Raw genomic sequence first — 13,521 nt, 5'->3', positions numbered from 1 at the left:
CCAGATGTTGCATAAATGAAACTATATATGATATTATAGACAAGAATAAAAGAAATTTCAAAATGCCACCAACAATCAGCCAAACCTAAGATCTCTGAACTTTTCCAAAAATATTGACCTAACATTCAGTTTCATTGTTTATTAAACAAGGTTATTATTTTACAAGTTTTCTCTAAGAAAAGAAAATCTATATGCTGATGAAATGACATGTCACAAGAGTAAAAAATGAGGTTTCTCTATGTAGCTTTGATGTTCTCCTATTACAGACTGAACATTCAGACGTTACTTTTTAGTAACTTTGACATGTATTAAAGCAGCTTTTACATGCCAGCTTGTACTTGCAGAGGTGAAGAGACTTCACCTGAGTAAGTCACTGAGACTTACTTGGACAGGTAAACGTTAATGAAGGAGTAAAGTGAAAAAGTAAAGCCAGATTTACTAAACCCCACTCTACAGAAAATAACCAGACACACTTTTTTAAAGCACTGTTGTGTGACATTGCTCTCACCAAGGTCATAAAAAGTGATTAAAAATGATGGAGACCTCTGTCTATACTATATCATACAAAAACATTAATACCAAGACAGCACAATTGGAAACTGCTCGTTCAATCAACCTTAGTCCAGGCTTGAAGCATTTATCAACCTCTGTCTTGGGAGCTCCAGTACTGCGCTTCCACGCACAGTCACAATAAGAAATGTAATTTTGTGATTCCCCATCCTACTCCATTCACATTTTCAGTCATTCTCTCAAGATGTACTTAATTTGTTTTTTTGTCGCTAAAAGGTATTCTGCTCTCCCAGCAACAAGTCACAAGCCCTGGAGAACCTGAAAAACAACAATTACATTGAATCTCAAATTGTATCATTTTTCCTAAGTATTTTATTAGTTTTGAATTCGTTAGTACTCCAGGGCATGTTAGACAGTCATGTTAGTGCAATGGAACACAGACAATCTGAAGAAGCTTTAAATCATCTACACAAGGTTCTAGTAAAGATCTAGTGGTAACAGCACAAAGCTCAGTGCTAGAGCTGACAAAGTGGATATTGCCTGTGCTCATTGCATGTAGGCCAAAATGGTATCTGGTGCTGTAGCTGCTTCAACACTATCACCTCAACCACAGCTATGCTACTGTGCTCTTTTGCACAGGGAAATGACCTGGTTCTCACCATGAAGGTTTTATATGACAAGTTTTCACACCTCACATGCCTTAGCTATCTGTGGAAACCCAGGGCACCAGGAATATTTCTCTGGGGTGCCCTGACCCCCAGGGGAGCACTGACTTTGACCCTCATTCATGGAGAAAGTTTCCTAGACTTCAAGATAGACTTGAATCCACAAAAGTGTGAAATGGATTATAGAGAGAGTAGTGTAGGCGTACCACTTGGTAAAAAATTTAGGTTTTGGGATTTTCAGTATGTTGTGGATGGAAGCAAGATGGAGGGCACAGGGTGTCATCCGGAGTTTCTTCTTCATGCTTCTTTTTGCTTCTTCTTGGATTCGGGTGGCACTCTGTAATTGGGCAGAAAAGTCCGCACTGCAAGCTCTTTGGGATCAGTTATTGGGTTAAAAGGGAAAATAATCTAGGTGTCAGTTCTTAGTTTAGTCTTAAAAGACCTTGTAACAAGAGATTGTTAGCCATTTTGTGCCTTGCTGCTGAACTTATGGTTGTGAGACTGTTTTACTGATAAGAAATAATCAACACCTGAGTCCAAACATGAAAGTACCGCCTCAAGTGCCTTCAATCCAGACCCAGAGAAACCGATAGCTATCTGTAAGATTGCAATACAACAGCTACCTACCTGGGGAAGGGTACACACTTTACAGTGGCTGCACATAAACCCCAGTGACAACATCTGATAATCAAACTAACTCGACAATTATAACCATTTGTGCAAATAAATTCCACCCTTTTTACAGGGCTTATTCCAAGATCTATATTTTCCATGTATGGTACTTTTCCATATATCCATGATTATCCACTGACCCCTCTATAAAATAGACTATGTGGGTAGATCATCTTCCTTCTGTTTTAAGAAACATATGCTTAGAACATTTAATTTTTCACTGCAGCATGAATATGGTAAAGCATCTGTAAACCTCTACATGTACTCTGCAGCTAACAAAAAATACTAGATGGCATGACAGAGCTATACAACTTGAATGGATATATTATTTTACACAACCTCCATCTTCACCTATTCAAGTGAAGAAAAAAATTGAAAATATGTATCAGCATGATATTAATGCTGAAATTTTGCACGCATCAAGTCAGGAAGCTGCATGTTACAGTTTCCATAGCAACCATAATTCAATCTCCTTTTGAATTTGTGGTAATTTTTAGCAATGTATTTGATATAATTGTCATGTGGGTAACACTTTTCTTGAAAAAATGGTGTAATTTCACATTGGATTATCTTTACACATAGGCATAGCTCTGCAGTCCCTGCTAGCACAAAACTCACAGAGGTGTCCTTTATGCTTGTATCAGTTCACCTTCTGCACGTGTTGGTACAAGGTGAAATGTCAGGTGGGTCTCATATGGGATATGGGGCTGTTGGTGATGTGCACGAGATATAAAATATTTCAAAATTCTGATCTACTGAAGATCTCACCTTGGACAACAATTGTACTGATTTTTCTGACAACACCTACTCATCTAAATGCATACTCACATCATTCTGGCTTGCAGATTTACTCATTTGTAATTTCATGAAAATATAGTTTAGCACACAATTATTTTGAAATGAGTTCTAAAGGAATTTTTGTACCTTTAAATTATTACCTAATTAATGTAGTATGTGAACAATTTTACTAAATAAAGCCAATGTTCACCAAAATGATAATTCAATAAAAGCTTTTCATTGCAAGAAAGGGAGCAGAAGATTCAGCAGTGCATGAGACACTGTCTTCCCTCAGCAGCTATTATAAACTATAAGTGCTGCTTTTTAAAACTCAGTAAATTTACTGGTTTATCACATGCTAAATATATATATGGATATATAAAAATAGCCCAAAGTACAAGTTCCATTCCATACTAAAATAATTTTTATACAGATACATTTTTATAGGAGTATTCCTACTGCTTCTGAATCCAAAATGGATGGCATGAAGTTGCATCAGTGGAGGTTTAGTTTGGTTATCAGAAAAAGGTTCTTCACCCAGGGGGTGGTTGTGCACTGGAACAGGCTCCTCAGGGCAGCGGTCACAACACCAGCCTGACAGAGTTCGAGAAGTGTTTTGACAATACTCTTGAGAATATGGTGTGACTCTTGGGGCTCTCTCTGCAGGGCTAACATGGACTCAATGATCCTTGTGGGCCCCCTCCAACTTGGCATGTTCTGTGATTCTGTGATACTGTAGCCCAAAAAATATGGTATTGCCATTACTTGTAACAGGCAAAAAGATTTGCTTAACTTAATAACAGAGGTCTCGGGACGCTTCATATTATCTCAGTTTCTCTTGTTTTAGCTTGCTTTAGCTTTAAGACATATATGTGTAAAAGAATTATCTGTTACTACTGCCTAATTTGGTTTTAGCTTTAGTGTAATCAGAAGTGGCCTTGGAACGATAAAGTTGTGCACTGACACATAAGCACAGGACAGCAGAGACCTTGAAGGTATAGGAACAGATTTATTCTAGGGATCAAGTGGGTTTAAAGACATAATTAGTTACTTATTACTAATCAATTACTGGTTACTATAAATGCACCTTGGGAGATAATAAAATAAAAATTCTGGGGATAAACACAAAGAACCTTAGGCCAATAAGACCATAAAAAAACCCACAAAAACCCCCATGGACAAAAAAATCCCCAAGAACAGAAGAAGAAACCTCCATTATCAACATCATAAACCTCCAGGTGAAAAACCTGGGATTTAAAACACTACTAAATAATAGGATGCACTTTGGGCTACTTTTATATACTTATATATAGCGAGTGAGAAAACAGTAGTTACTGAATTTTGAAAAGCAGCACTTAGTTTATAATAGCCAATGAGACAAGATAGCATCTCATGGATAGCTGAACCTTTTGCTTTTCTTGGAAAAAAAAAACTTTCTATTATTAATCAGGGTCTTTTGGTAATAAGTAGATAATTTTGACTATGACTGTTAGCCTGATTGTTACTGGTGTATTAATACCAACAAGACTAGTAATCCCAGGTTACAAATAAGAGGCATGTTTCTTCAGACCACATTAACTGTGCAGAGTAGCACAACACTATTGGACCAATATTTTTTCCCATCATTTATATGTCTGGATCACATCATAAGTCTGAGGCAGAGACTCCAGCCTTTCCAGAGAAATTTAAATGTCTTTTCTGACACCATGAAAATCTCAGGTTCAGTCACCATATGTGTTAAAGGTTGAAGTGTATTTTTTCCTTTATTCCTTTTGCGAGTGTTTGGTGTAAAACAAAAAAAGGGGAAAGAAAAATGCATTAAAACAGTTTTCTGTGATTGAATATTATTTTTCATAAATCCCAGAAACTGGACTACCAACTGGATATTCCATAACCAGTGTGGAATTGCACAAAGGTTGCTCAAACTTAGATTATACTTCAGATTATTGTTCTTGAATTAGATTTTCATTTACAGATTTGCTGCATCTGAGGTCTCAGTTAGAAAAATTATTAATAAAAGGATTCAAATTCTTTTCTATGTATGTTTATAAGAAGGAATCCTGAGAGGCTCACATGGTGTTAAACCTAAGCCATATTTATTCTGCTAACACCTCAGATTGAATCAGTTTGATTTTCTGATCTCTGAATCTTTCAAATCTATAGCCATCTGAAAGATCAACATGCAAAATTTTTATGCTTAAAAGGAAACAAATATATGCACAACTGAGAAAAGTAAAAGGACAGTTTGAGTCATTTCATGATGTGTTAAGCATTTTTCTTTTTGAGTTTTATTGGTTTATAAATAGGTCAACATGTTCTAGAAGCAGCTGAAGAATTCTGGAAGAATGTAGGCAGAATTTATACAGAGTAAACTTTTAAGGGGAGGATAAAAATAATACTGCACCTGATCAAAAGCACATTCAGATTTGCAGGGCAATCTCATTATCAAAACTGTTGCAGAAAGAACAGGGGAAAATATATACTTCCATATTGAAAAGATGTGATAAAGAAGACAAGGAAGACAAATTCTAGAATTAGATATGGGAACAGGATTCAGAGGACCTTGGATCTTTTTGTCCTTCTACTGGAGACTCATGGCAAAAGTCAATCCTAAGAGTACATCCACAGACTCCTAATTTGTTCCTATTTTATCTTCAGCATTAGCAGGAGAAATATTTGTGTGGCAGATGGAATAGAGAATGTACTTTAGATGTGGAACACACTTCAGATATTTCAGTACCATTGTTCCTCTCTAGCAAAAGGCACCATTCCTTTAGCTCAGAGGAATGCTGTGGAGAATTCATCAGTGCTTCAGAGGTACAACACCATCTTTCACCAGGGTTCTTCATCTGCTAGCATTTGCTTGCTCTGAAAAGTAAATCATCTTAGGCCACACCAAAATAATTAATTGTGAGTGCTGTGTATACAGCCCTAGCTCTGGTTTCAGAGTTGTTTAGAGAAAGGATTTGGTCCAAATACACAGTTCCAAGGTGAATGTATAAGATGATTCTGCCATACATTTCAACACTAAATTGCAAAGCCTTTGGTTTCAAGCCCAGAAAGTATTTCTGAATTCTTCAACTTAACAGATATCCTTACTACAGCAGATTTTTTTTCTGAAACAATGCAGAAAAACTTTTCCTTGCAGAAAATTTCACAAGATTTTCAAATTAGTTTGGCAGGCATTCTCTCAGTAACTTGCAGTAAGAACAAGAAGAAAATCCAGTTTTTTTACTTCATAAAGTAAAGTTTGCCTGGGGTTTCTTTCTTGTGCCTATCAAGTCTAAGAACTTAAAATTGTAGGCTGGTGCAAGAAAACATGGTGACAGCATTGCTGTTTTGCACTTATTTGAAAATGTTCAGGGCAGCATAACAGACAGTTTCTCAATATAAGCAGATCTTCATTTTTCATGTAACATCAACACTTGAAGAAATGAAAAAATGGTTGGTCCTTCAGGGCAAGTCTATGAGTCAATATTGTAAATTTTGCAAGGGTCCTTTTTAAAGATATTCAGTAGTTAGAATACTGATAAGGAATAAAAGCTTACTCAATGTGATCAGTAAACTCAAAGGAAACACTGAACAGGGACAGGCCTACAGTCTGTGAAGTATTAAAGGAACAAACTTGAGTTTTTCCTAGCTAAAAATCACCAAAATTACAGTTGCTGTTCCACCTAGAACTGCCAATGGGTAAGGCACTTCTTAGCTCAGCTGTTTCTTCCTATTTTTTTTTACATGGTATTTGATCTTCACTTTTCTCAAGCATTCCCCACTGAATTTGTCACACCCAGTTCAGACATTAAAGATGAGCCATATGGCCTCTATTAAAATTAAAGTACAGCAACCAGCTAAATCCTCTAACACTGAAAATTATACCTGGCATAATCCTTTATAATCTACTCAAAAATAATTCAGTCAGACAACTTATCTTTACAGCAGACCCGAGAATTGACATGACTGCTATTACATCATTTTTCCAAGGAGTTATAAAGACACTGCGTAAGACATATGCATATTTGCCTTAAAGTCTGATCATAATCTAGTTTTAAATCTTCAAGGCAACTGTCATGTCTGCAGTTATTGAATGTAAGGCAAAATTTGGGGAAGATTTATTTCAATTTTTTTTCCATACATAAAACCCACGGCCTCTGTGATGTGAAATTATTTCTATTTACCTGTACTGTAGCCAAGTGTACACTTTTTGTTATTCAGACAACATATTAGGAATCAACTAATCAGTTTATCTTGGAAGGTAAAAGCAAAATGTCACATTCCCTCTTTCTCATCTATCTCTCTCTCCTCCACAATTCTTTACATGTAATGTAACCATTTTTAAAGCACAGTTCAATAAGGAACCTTTCCATTAGGTAATTCTGAGTGTTATTACATTTGGCATTATGCAGGACTAATAGAGTAGTATCTTGCCCACAAAAATACCATGTAATGCAGACTGCAGTCATAATAAGTCAGCATGTAAAGAATATCCATTTTATAGCTATGACTTGCATTCCCTCCTCCCTCTCCCCCTTATGAGTGTAGATTCCTTTTCTGAGGAATGATTGCTGAAATGATTTTGAGAAGGGCTGTGCAAATGTACTTGTCATTTTAATGTTTTATCAGAGAAAAAAATTTAAGGAAATGTTTGGGAAAAAAATGTTCACTGATGTGTTTACATTTTCCCCCACAAGTTCTGATACATTTAAAAAGTATTTAAGCAGAAATATCTTCCTATCATCTCTCCCAAGTAAACAAGTAGGATGTTGTGAGACACTGCTGAAGAAGCAAGTAGAAAGCTGAAATAAGCCTACCCCAAGAGCAGGGCAGACTATAAAACCTCTTAGGCTCTTCTAAAAAAGGTCAAGAATCCTTTCAAAAGACCATAAGTCACAGACTGAAGAATTGTTCTGCCCATTATTATAATTTTTTATATTAACAAAGTGGACTCAGCTCAGTGCTATTTCTTGCACATTCTACTTTAAGATTACCTCACCAAATTTTAGAAACACACTTTTTCCACTGAGAAGAATATTATAAAACCTTTTTCAGATGTGGCCCTGAAATGTTGGTTGCACAGAACTGTGCATTTAGACAGTATATATAACTATTAGGCATTATAGAACTGGTGTCTATGTAGAACTGCATCCAGTCATGACCTTATTAGAGTCTGAGAGCAACTTGTTCTGCCAATGTCAAGTCACATTTTAGTTCAGGGTAACAGCTACTGTATTACAGGTGATGCAGAAAGTACTGCATTCTAGAATTCTAATGTTTCAGGCATTATGGTTTTAAAACATGTTACATCCATGTTCACTATTATCTGTTTGCTTCTGCAAGTAGTGACACACCCAACTTCAAGGAAAGCACACACAAAATTTATCTTATTTCAATGTGTCTTATATTTTCTAAAGCAGCTGCTGCTGTAGATTATCAGTACTCCTGTTTTAACTAAACACTGTCAATTCTGAATAATTTAATTGTGTATTGTAGCATCAGAAAGCTACAAAGCTTCAGGAGATAATTAACTTCGCGAAGAAGAAGTTTCTTTTCATTTTATCCTTCAGTGCCCATATAAAGATTGGTTTTACAGGTGATAAATGTTTTTATAGGTAAAATAATATAAAGATATCTCTTACCAAGCTAGTTTTTTCTGCATTTCATCCAAAATTTTATTGCTGAGGATGATTAAATGCTCCAGACATGGTATCACGTTTGGAGATGATGAAAAGAGAAACAAAACCAAAAGGCAACCCAATAATAAAACTTACACAGACTGTTTTCTTTTCCGGAGTTGTGCCACTGCACAGCAATTGGGATCACTGGTTTTGAAGGAATTCTTGCAATTTTACTTCTAACCCATAAAGAAAGCGAATACTATTAATATACACTGTTTCATACACTTGTGCCATATAATTTAATCAGTAAGATTTTAGGCAGAAATACATTTTGTTTGTTATTTTCCTACAGTTGGCTAATTAGAATACAAACTACTCCTCACTTGGCTGGGAGGTTTTACCTTTATATATTCTTTAAATTAATCTGAAGACATAAGGCTTTCATTTATGCCCAGACACACAATCAGCGACATACAAGCTGACAGTGCTGTCTCAAACAGATCTGCTCTGAAGCAGTGCCGTTTTGTGCTATGCCTGCATCTTCTTTTCTCTCCCACTGAGAAAGACTGCCTTGCCTTGTTGATTCGTGCAACCTTCCATCGCTACAGAAACAGTATTTGGGAAACCACTGACGTTTTATCGCTTACCCGTTACCATCCTCAAGTTCACCCATCTCAACTTTCAGTGTTCCTACCCTAAAGATCCTAACACGGAAACCGCCGAGTGTTTAATCCTGACTTTGAGCGGCAGCTTCTGACGGGAGGCTTCCTGAGCGGCACCTTCACTTCTCATCTAGCACCATCTACTGCCCACGGCGGCAGGAGCCGGCGCCGCTGCCCAGCCCCGGCCCAGCCGGAGGAGCGCGGAGAGCCGCGGAACTGGGCACAGGCCCTTCCCTGCACCGAGCTGGGCACGGGCCCTGCCCCGCGCCGAGCTGGGCACGGGCCCTGCCCCGCGCCGAGCTGGGCACGGGCCCTGCCCCGCGCCGAGCTGGGCACGGGCCCTGCCCCGCGCCGAGCTGGGCACGGGCCCTGCCCCGCGCCGAGCTGGGCACGGGCCCTGCCCCGCGCCGAGCTGGGCACGGGCCCCTGCCCCGCACCGAGCTGGGCACGGGCACTGCTCCGCACGGAGCCCGCCGCCGCTGCAACACCAGCTCGAACTTTGCGTGGTGATCCAGATGCATCCAGATTCGAAAGACTGCTCCGGCAGAGTTACAAGCACAAAGCACTTGTTCCCCTAACAGATTTCTCAGTTCGTACTTGAAGTTGCTGTCACCTTTGGGTAAGGACTTCTACTTGGATATTTACTAAGCAACTTCACACAAAGTAGAAAATAATAGAATTAGAAAGGAAAACATAGACAGAAGGTTCAGTTCAGCTTGAATTGATGGCAAGTGAGGAGACACTAAGTACTCACTACCTAAATACTACAGGTGGGTAACAGCGCATCTGTCACTAAACACAGGGAGGATTGCTTCCAGGATAAAAAAAATTACACATCAGCCATGACTGAGTTATGGATTTACCTCCTAAGAAATGCAAGAATCACTACATTTTCATCATGTTAGTTACAGCTGTGCTAAATGCAATCATCTTAAAACAGCATTTACAGTAAAGAACAAAAAATTTATATTTAGAGAATCAATGCGTGGAGGTTATTACTGCCTTGGAGTACTGGGATTCTGATGTCTACAACAGTGATTAATATTCTGCAGAGAAATCATTATCAAATTAAAAAGATACATACTGTATAATAAAGCTTCCTCTAAATGCCTTGTCATCTATATCACAACAGCTATGCAAATTTTGTTATGTACCACTACATATTCTTTATACTTAAATGCATTTTGAGGTTACATACAAGTCGAAGTTTTTACTGAGTTCTAAGTAAATGTAGATAACAGACCATGTCAGTTTATTTCCTCAGATGCTGCTAAGTATTTAGTGAAAAAGTATTCAATATTAAGCCAAGTGAATGTCTTTTATTTAAAGTGGGTTGACATTTAGACAGTGAAAGACAGCCATTGCAATTCTCTCTTGGTGAGTTACAGTGCTGGTTTACGCTTGCAATCCCATCTCCAGTGTTTTGAGAAATCTTTACTCAGATCTAGTTGATCCAAGCAGTAAAACTCAGGAACTGAGAGCCCCATACCAGAGAAACTTCATAAAACCTGAAAACCATAAGGCCTCAGAACAACTAGTTAAACTAGCCAAAAAAATCATTTCAGTTGTATGTGCAATATGACATGACAAATGTTGCTGCCAAATTTCTCTGTTACTTTTAACATGGAAAAGTCCAGAATTAAAAAGAAACTTTAGTCATAAAAATAATTGTTCTGAAAAATAAAAAGGATGAAAGGCTATCTGGAAAAGTCACATTCTTAAAAAATATTCTCTAGTAGCCTACTTCTAAAAAGTAACTCTAATTTTTTTCCTGTTACTGGTAATAACATAAATCTTTAAATAACTTGCAAAATGATTAAAATCATGGTCTGCTGACACCAGCATATTAATGCAGACAGAACATGTCTTAACAAAATACAACACTGAGATGGCAGTTCACAAGCCAAAGTTAAATGTTCATAATGAAAAAGATATGGAATAATATTAATATACAAAGCAATTATGGCCCCTGTATGAAACATTCAACATCTAAAAATGTAGGAAATGCCTAATATATGTTCAATATGGATTTTTTACTAACATTAAACTAGGATTTTATATAAATAATGAAACTTTATATTGCTGAAGTATTAAGTATCCTATCTCAACTGAATATATTAAGCAATGTAAAAATTACTCTGATTATCAAATAATAAATCAGAAGAGAAGGTTAGGCTGAACAACAACTTAATATCTACAACTGAATCTCTGATTATGAGTTGAACTTAGAAGGTATCTGATGAAAAGGTTTGAATGAAAAGATATAGTCACAATATTTGGATTGTATTGGGATACTTAATGGTAAGCCATATTATTCTATTGATTCTTTAGAAAATAGTAGTGAAATCATGAAAGAGAGGTGCAAAAATGGTGAAAATACACAATAGAAAAGGAGCTTCTAAGTGCATTTGAAGGAACAAATAAGAGCACCTTCCATGAAAATGTGTACAGGGAAGTACCTTCTTTTTGTTTTCATTTCCACAAAAACACTGTCTTTCCTGTAGTTAGTTTTAACAGAGTTAAAGCACAAGGAAAGCAAAACTACACTTTCTTTCAGTCTTTAGATAGTTATTTACTGGTCTTGGCTGAACTTAAGTCCATCTACCTTCATGAATCTGGATCAACTGAATGTCTTCAGGTAACTTGGGGGCAAAAAAATCTTCTGAATTCTTAAACAAGTTTTATTAGCATTCGTATATAAAATCTATATTTACTAGAGAGAAAAGAAGGGAAAGAAACAAATGGGAAATCCTAAGGTGAGGAAAAAAAGGCGAGGTGGGGATGAATATAGTTTTAATTTCATAGAATAATTGGAATTGCTATTTCTTTATTAATCAAAAAGTAATACTGGATATCAAGGAAGAATACACTAATGACCAAGAAAAAATTGGTTATAATGCATCCATATTTAGGTGTTAAATATGGTTAGATATGGTTACATATAGGAAAACAAAGCAGATGTAATTTCATAGTAGGATTTAATATTCTCTAATTAACGATCTATTTTCTTGGTTTACTTAATCATACCTACTATGAAAAAAGCCTGTATGATTTCTCCTGTCATTAGCAGAGATATCCTCTTCAGACAGGTAGACTCGATTCAACCACATTCATCAGAATACTTCACTAGAAGCCAGAGTGGTCTATCACAAAATAATACTATTTTTACTACAGTTCTGTTGTAAAGACAGAATTTATTAGTAGGATGTCTATCCACTGAAAGCCATAATGCATGTAGAAATGAAGAGGCCTTTACAGTGTGTCTGTGTACATTCAGTTTTGCCTTGTAATCACCCGCAACTTTCCTCTCTCAACCTGTTTTGGAGATTAGCATGCCATGTTGCCTCCTTGTGCTGTTGGCACAGATAAGGGTAGATCTGGGGCATCAAAAGGAAAGGGTGCAGTCCACTTTATTGCCATAGTGGATCCTTTGCTGGAAAGCTGCCTTCAGGAAAGCCTCATTTGGGATCCTGATTAAGGCTGAAGTTTCTGTACCACAGCTCTGCAACACCGCCTCTCCACATTCCCTGCACTATGTGTCCAGATTCTAACCATTAGAAAGCACATTTGTGAAGGCCCTCTATCCTTCCCTTATTTCACGGCAAGTGGAATTCATGGAAAGATAGAGTCTCAGATGGAAATAGCAAGTGGGTGAATTACATTTGCTTTCTGAACTGTAAAATGGTGGGGCTCACTCTGTTTCCAAAAAAAACTCAGCACATGCTAAAACCATTGTCAGTTTGCTTGAAATATCTTCGTACACATTCCCTAAATGTCACCTCCTTCTAATAGTAATATAGTGCTCTACTTCAGGGTGGAATCTACTGGCTTACTGTTTGTGTAAGCAGAGGTGATCCACCTTTTAGCTATGATCCACCACTTGAAAGATCCCCCTACCCAGACTTCTTGATTTATTCCAGCATCATTCAGAACTCTCTGTACTGCTAGATTTGACTACCTCCGCGTACTGCAGCTTCTCATACTTCACAGCTGCCTTTGAATGTCATCCGTTAATTTCTCCCCTCATCCTCTGCAGAACTCTTCCTACTGCTGTTAATCAGGCCATTTTGTTTTCTAATTTTAAATCTGTTATAAAACCTTCTCTCTCCACCCCCAGTGCATATGGGCAGGTTTTCTTTTACTGCAGAGCTCACAGATACCAAAGTTAGACATTATTTATCACTAACACTGTCTAATTCATCCACCATTACTTGCTTCGTGAAGTATATCTAGAGAAGAAAGCAAAACTGTGCTTTCCCTCCTTCACTACTTAAAACTGTTTGTAAGGAAAAAAAAGCTTCCTTAAGGCAAAAAGGAAATCAGTGACAGAACCCATAAGAAAACTTGAACATCCAGGGCAAGTAGCAGATCTGTAGATCTGCACAGGGCTCTTAGAATCACAAATGCAGTTCATAATGTTAAATTTGTCCAAATTCTTGACCTAGTGTGTGTTGCCACAAGTAACCTGTAAAAATCACATCTGCTGTATTTTGGTGCTTGCCAAGTCACAGTGTTAAACACTTTCTTAAAGGTATATGTCTGTGGTCTTTTTTTGGAGAACCAAAAACAGTCAAGCTTTGGAAGATTTCCAGGTACACTTTTATTCTTGCAATGTCCATTTTA

General features: G+C 37.3%; 1 protein-coding gene across 1 annotated transcript in view; it reads right to left on the bottom strand.

Moving 5' to 3' along the window:
• CSMD1 (CUB and Sushi multiple domains 1) overlaps positions 1-13,521 on the bottom strand; it is a 1,057,667-nt gene that overhangs the window by 979,240 nt on the left and 64,906 nt on the right. The gene's annotated exons all lie outside the window — the stretch shown is intronic.

This window comes from Geospiza fortis, unplaced genomic scaffold, assembly GCF_000277835.1.
Source record: "Geospiza fortis unplaced genomic scaffold, GeoFor_1.0 scaffold56, whole genome shotgun sequence".
Lineage (NCBI taxonomy): Eukaryota > Metazoa > Chordata > Aves > Passeriformes > Thraupidae > Geospiza > Geospiza fortis.
The sequence above is the reverse complement of the archived record's forward strand: the minus strand, read 5'-3'. Positions and strand labels throughout refer to the sequence as shown.